General features: G+C 51.2%; 1 pseudogene; it reads left to right on the forward strand.

Moving 5' to 3' along the window:
* The first annotated feature begins 6,576 nt into the window (after positions 1 to 6,576).
* Positions 6,577 to 7,238, forward strand: part of LOC119094325 (phenoloxidase-activating factor 2-like) — a 3,459-nt pseudogene continuing 2,797 nt past the window's right edge.

Raw genomic sequence — 7,238 nt, forward strand, 5'->3', positions numbered from 1 at the left:
CCCCGGAACATGCATGGCAGAATTGCCTGTGTTCACTTGGGCCATCTCATAGGATTGGTCTCCGTCCGCCTAAGCCTATTCACCGGAATCGTTTGGGTCCGACGGGGTGCGTCATGTAGCCGAAGTGGCTGGTGTCGTCTGCTTGTATCGAACGTTAAAAAAAAACACGACAGTGTGGGTATGATCAGCCGGACTATCAAGAACTTTCGAAGACAAACCTGCTTCCAAAAACTCGAAAACACGTATTGTTGAAAAGGGCTCATGGCCGAAACATTTGGATCTAGCACCCGGACTCCTTTCAAAGTCACCACTATAATAAACTTAACGTCATGAACCCAGAGCGTCTAGGGCCCCAGCTACTTCCAGAGTCACTGCTACCATACAGCTTAAAAGCTATCAACCCAGAGGGTATCCGAAGACGCAGTTCGCCGCCATGCAGCGCTTCCCGAAAACCCCATCCTTTCATTATCTGCTTCATATGGTTATGCAGGAAACCTATACAGTAAAGTGCCCTCAGACTTCCCGCTGCAATCAGCTTGGACATAGATATCTCTTGTACGCAAAAAAAACTGCTCGGTATAAACCGCCGTTTATACCAAATCAGTGGTCCTATTTGATCTTAGAAGATGGAAATAATGAAATCTTTGAAAAATGAGATAACTTTAATATTTGATTAACAATCGACGTGAAACTCTTGCCACAAAGGATGCTCCCCAAAGCGAACAGTTGATTGAGGTAAGTTGAGATCATGACATCCCCTGGCCTTCGTGAAGTCAAAATAAAAAAAATTGATGTCCGTGATCCAGGACAGGGAAATAAGCGTCCAAAGCCACATCATAAAGCGCGTCTGTCCGTAAATGGTGGTTTGATTTTGACTTTAATCTGACCTTTACATAGTTCGCAATCACAAATTGTCTGGTTGTCTATGTAACCATCCAAAATTGCATGATTTGGTATCACTCGAACTTCTAGGAATGTCCTTTGCTGACAGCCATCGCCTGACTTTGAACTGTCAGCGACGGTGCCTGTCAGCGGTTTATCTAGTTCGTATACCAAAATATAAACCATTCAAGTGTCTACTGCTAAACGAAGTTCGACCTGATATGCAGCAGCGTTCAGAAGTTATTCTAGAAAAACCTTCGGGGTTAAATTGCTCTCTCCCTTCCGCTAATGGAATTCGCTCAGGTAAGGCTCAAGGGATCCATTTTGATGTCTCCATGGCTCGATGGGTTAGCCAGGTACATCATTTTGTTCATTCTAGGCACGCTACAACACCTTGCACTCCCAATAAGTGTTAGGCTTGGGTCCCACAGGATTCTAACGGCAACCAAGACGGCCATGCGCCCTCAGCAAGACCATTACAGCCCCAGCAGGGTGCACACGGCTCAGCGAGGGCAGGCCCCCCTTGCCTCTCTTTGGTTACGCCGCTGAGGGTGTCTTGACTGAATGAACCAACTTTCACAAAATGGGTTCTCAGTTACCAGAGCAGCACTCTTCACCACAAACGGACCCGAATTAGAAAAAAGACTCTCTGAGGCTCTGATCAACGACATGGGTCCCCCTGGCAATATGGCTAGTTTGTGTGACGTCAGCGTGCATCTAAACATTTGTGTAACATCTTTGTCAGTCGTTTCTTTCATATAATCTTTGTAAATCGTTCTTCTGAGTAATAGAGCAAAAACATATGTGTAAGACATTCTTCTAATTGTAGGCCATCAATCATTGATATGCACAACAAAACGCCCCCACCATAAGGACCTTCCCGCACCTGCCTCAATGAACGACAATTAAGTGAAAACTCAGTTTCAAATTTTAAGATACGTGTTGAGCATTGGAGAATCCATCAAAGATACCAGACTTCCCGGACCGTTTGGGCCTCTTGTTGCACTATGTGGTCAACGTTTTATCGTTATCGATTACAAGTCGATTGTAAAACAGTACAAATATTGATATAACGCGTACACGTTATCACTAGAACACATCACTCCAATGATATTCCTCGACGGGGACGCTAACTCGTTAACCAAGTAAGGTAACGGCCCAAGCTTTTCAGGAATGTGAGCAGCCGTGGTGAACTTCGTGAGTCAGCCAGTCAGCGCCGATCTTTGCGCAATTCCACGGCTTATTCCAGCGAAGAAGGCCAGGGGCCCTTGAGAGCCGACCCTATCCGGAGAGGGCCGGAGCGCGAGCCGTGTCCTCACCAGCGATGTACGATGACCCCCTGCCGCACGGACACGGACAGCGCCAACAGCAGCAGACGCGCCGCAGCACTCATGCCGTTACTTCCGTGCGCGAGGACGCCAGGCAGCACAGCGCTTCCGATGCGGCCGCGGCACCTCTGCGGCGAACTCGGCGCGGCCGGCTCGGCTCAAGCCGTGATCACGCCGCAGCTCGGCTGTGTCGGATCCCCGCAGGATCACCCGGACGCGGTGCACGTATATGTCACGTGGGGAACAGCAAAGCTGCGTCAGCGTAGGCACCGCGCGCGCCGTCGCCGCCGTGGACTACACCGCCTGCACAAACACGCCGGCCGCCTCGCTCTCGCAGCCTCGGTCGACCTGGGGCGGCGGCGCTCGATCCGCAGTCACCCGCGCTGCTGGAGCCGTCTCGGCACCCGCAACGCGACACCCGGCTCCGATCCGACTCTGCGGCTGGCGCGCCCGCCGCGAGAGCCGCGCTCGGCCGGTGGGGGCGTACGACCGCGGCAGCGGTGATAGCGGGAATGTCAGACCGGGCTCTCGCCGTGACGGAAGCTGCAGATACGCCGGAGGAAGGTGGTGTGTCGTCACTTCCGGTGTCGACGCTCGCCGCGCGCCAGCAGACTGACGGCCTGACGCGGCTCCATGGAGTACTGGCGCGCCGCTGCATGCTGCCACGGTGCTCAAAGTGTTGAATCACGACGTTGCGCCGATGCACACGAGCTCTGACGTGATAAACAAGGCCTTTCCATGCCTATGACTACATTTACTTGGTAACATGCATTTCCAGTAAAGCAACTGTAAGCGGTCACGCTCTTTGGAGTCATCAATATGAAAATGGAACGCATGCACCGAGTTCATGCCGAAATATTGTCACGGATGGCCGACACGCGTCGTCGGTCCGTCAGGTTTACAGCTCACGCGGGCGCCCTGCGACCGCTTGGTGCCCGGGACTGCTGCAGCGCCGGACGGGTGTGTCCGGGGCGGGCATCCCGGCTGACGCTGGGCTACCCCGTGCGCACGCTTCAAGGGGGGGGGGAGAGCTTTCTGGGAACGTAGCGTGAGTAGCCGCGGCCGGCCGTGCACGAGAATGTGTGACGAGCGATCGCGGCTGTGTGGGTGGCAGATCACCGGGCAGAAGCAGTAATAACTACTGGTCGGGTAGTAAACGCGAGTGGCGGAGCACCGCGCAGGAGCGGTAGCAACTGCTGTTCGGGTGGCGGAGCACTGCGCAGGAGCAGTAGCAATTGTTGGTCGGGTGACGGAGCACTGCGCAGGAGCAGTAGCAACTGCTGGTCGGGTGGCGGAGCACTGCGCAGAGCAGTAGCAACTGCTGGTCGGGTGGAGGAGCACTGCGCAGGAGCAGTAGTAATTGTTGGTCGGGTGGCGGAGCACTGCGCAGGAGCAGTAGCAATTGTTGGTCGGTGACGGAGCACCGGACAGGAGCAGTAGCAATTGTTGGTCGGGTGACGGGCACTGCGCAGGAGCAGCAGCAATTGTTGGTCGGGTGACGGAGCACTGCGCAGGAGCAGTAGTAACTAGAAGACCAAGAGTTCCAGAGCTGGCCCCCGTTAGATGCCGAGAGGGTTCAGCAGCGGCCGCGAAATCACATGCTCGTCAGATGAAGTCTGCACACGAACTTGCTTATATTGTTTTGTCAGGAAGCTGTTAAACCAGCGCTCGTCTACTCAATTATGCCGGAGCTTGCGTAGAAGGTGGTCGTGCGGAAAAATATCGAAACATTTGGACAAATTTAACAGACAGATCAGTTGACTCTGCTCTGGTCCATAGCAGCTGGCAAAATTGTCCGCGAAAGAAAGCAGCACAGCATCATGTGAGCGATTAAATCTTAACCTACGCTGCTTAAACGGGGGCAGGTGGTGCGTTGCAGGTGTTGGGCTTGTGAAATGCTCTACGAGGCATAGCACGGAGAGGTACAAATTGGTACGTTTCAATCACGGTTTGTAGGGCCTCTTATAGAGAAACCCTGATGTTTGGGCGTTGGTAACTCAGAGCCATGGAAAGCAGATGCTGAGGTGTTGCATTTTCTGAATCAGTGTGACGAGAAAATGTTTATATAGTACTGTGCTCCACGTCAAGCCACTGTGCAGCGTGACCTAACCTGCCCCATGGGACTGGTTTGCATCAGCATTAGATGCCTCGCATTGCGTTCGCTGACGTGATTCACTGCGAGTGACATAGCGACCTTACATCGGCCTGTTTCTGAACCTCGCGGCAGTATCAGTCTGTGATCCATACTGTAGAGTGGGAATCAGGCTAGTAGGAATCTAGTGGGATCCTCCAGTGGCGTAGTTCCGCAAAATGCGCTGAGGGCTGAACGGCAAAAACAGCACAACCAGCCCTGAAATACGCCAGCGAGTGGGCTTTTCCCGGATTCGGCCAGCTTTTTTCTCAAAATTTGGGGAGCCTCTCTTATTTGACAGGATTATACATCCATGTAATCCCGTCTTATAACAGCCGTTTTCGCGATGGATTAATGCACTGAGAAGTTTTGAAAGTATTTCTTAATTTTGACAGGAACATACGCCCCTGGAATCCTCTCCTATACTAGGCGTTTTCGCGATGGATTAATGCATTGAGAAGTTTTGAAAGTATTCCTCAATCTGTTTTATGAAGTCGTAGTACATACTTGACACTCTGACAAGGACCAGATCGTTTTCGCGCAATTCCGTAAACATGCGATAAGTAAACCACATGCATTCAGCCGAGAATTGTTTTTTATATTAACGAGACTATAGACATTTTTTCAGCCCACGCTTTTAGTTCATCCGAATTCTAGGAAAATACTAGGCCTGGCAATCAGCAATGTGCATCGGTCGAGGGCGTTGGATGCCGGCTGCCCCATTATTGTTTACATCTGTGCTGTATAAAGCAAGGCGGGCTTTGAGAATCAGTTCATTCAAGGATCATTCATCTTGGATCATGTTAAGGTATGTAAGCCCTTTGTCACACCGTTGGACCTGTCCGCTGCTGGACGTGCTCGAGCCAGGCAGTGCGGCGGCCCCACTGGTGTACCCTGGGCACGTAATCCCACAACAGCTGGGCAGCTCTTCAAGCAGCGCTGCAGTTGAACGCGGCGATCTGGTTCGCAGCAGCGACCTTTAGGGGGCAATCTGAGACTGATGTGTGATCTCTGCTGTTTTCATGGCACTGCTCTGGGCTGCTTTGAAATGGAACGCCTGGTTCTGTGGTGCTGTTTTTAGATCGGCGTTGTAATGGCTATAATTCTTTCGCAAATGCGCTGCACTCAGATTAGCTGGAAATTTTGCTGAAACTTTTCAATAATAGATACATGCACAGATACGAATACCTACATCACGAATCAAATCAACTTTTGATCATATACAACCGAATGCAACACTTATGATTATCTCGCATGAATCCTCAGAATACCATGCGTTGTCGAAAAATGTAATATACTTCAGAAGTGTAGGCAAAATTAGTAAAATAAGGTTCAGTAAAAATACAAAAAACAAGACAAGTGGCTTTCTCGAAAGACGGTGGGGCAAACCCCGTGATTTTCCAGGATGCAACTCCTTGGGGAGCAGCTCTTCATCAGCAGATGACTTCGTCAATCCGTCTGCCTCCCCTCCGTCCCCCCCCCCCCTTCTTCATCCTGGCCAAGAGTTGGACTGCGCCCCTGTGCTGCTGAAAGTATTGGTCCGATGTCGTCGATGGTTATTGTTCATGGTGAAGACAGATATCTGGTTACGCGATAGTGAGTTTTTTAATGCGTTGGTGCAATTTAGCATAGCGAGATTGGACGGGTTCGGGAAGAAGCCCAGGCTACAGCAGTAACACCTACACGATAAGTTACGAGGCACTGGTACTTATCGGTGCTGTGAGGCGTATTCAGTTACGTGGTTTGTGCGGTCCTGGGCAGGCTCGCCACCTGGTCTATATCCATATGTGCGACACAGAAGATACCCCGGTTGCCAGGGGCAACGACGGGCTGGGAAGTTCTCCTGGCGCGGCGATCGAGTCGGGCAAACGCGGCGAGACAGGGGTGGCAGGTTCGGAGGATAAGGGGGAGAGGTCCTGGGTAGAAGAGAGGCCATGTTCGCAAAGACGTGCAAGGTTTTGCTTGGCTTGTGGAAATATTTGCAATAGTACCAGTCGTTGTGTACGCCAGACACCAGTCCGCTGTGTAATGCCTGTCACGCGCCTGCCCGCGCAGAGCCGCGGAAGCGGCTGGCGGTTTTATGCAGGCTCGGGCTTATTCCTGTAGGGTTTGCTTTACTTTAGTCTGTGCAGAGTCGGGTTCTTTCGGCCAGTTTCGTTTCATTCGGGTGTTTACAGATTCGGCCGCTGTCCTTGCCGTTTTCCAGAGTCGGCCGCGGACGATATGAGCGCAACAATGGTGCCCGATTGCGTAAGACAGCGGAGGAAATGAGGCCACGGCCGTTAGCACTGCCTCTTTCACACAAGGACAGAGTTTTTTACCCTGGTGGACGCAAGCGGGACTATTTGTGGACGTCATGAAATGTGGACATTGTGAACTGTGCAAATTGTGAACTGTGGACATCGGTAACAGAGACATTATGAATTGTACGCACTCTGACTAGATATTGCAAAATTTGGACATCATCAACAGTGGACATCATGATCTGCAAACATCATGAACTGTGGACATTGTGAGCGTCCCCCGTTTTTATTAAACCAGCTTTCGCTGAAGCACGGCACCGCACAGTTACGCTGTTGGTCCGTCCCTACATTCGGCGCCGGAGGCGTCTGTCTCTCCGAAATTTCTGGACCTTTCCACTAGCTTTTTTTTTTAAATTCCATACTGATATCTTCCAATGCCCATGGTACATATCTTTCGTTTAACTATTTGCTTATTCTCCGCGCTGCAATACTTGGCACCAATTTGGTCTGGACATGGGTGCAATGGGGCGTCCTTTTTACGCGCATGGCTCATACCTTCCACGATATGCATAAAAAACACATCGTACAAATAACGTTTATATAGTTATTCTATTTCGATTGCGGGCATAAGCTCATTCTAAAAGCCTTGCAAAC

Source organism: Pollicipes pollicipes, unplaced genomic scaffold, assembly GCF_011947565.3.
Source record: "Pollicipes pollicipes isolate AB1234 unplaced genomic scaffold, Ppol_2.1 Scaffold_4002;HRSCAF=4701_pilon_pilon_pilon, whole genome shotgun sequence".
NCBI classification, from domain to species: domain Eukaryota; kingdom Metazoa; phylum Arthropoda; class Thecostraca; order Pollicipedomorpha; family Pollicipedidae; genus Pollicipes; species Pollicipes pollicipes.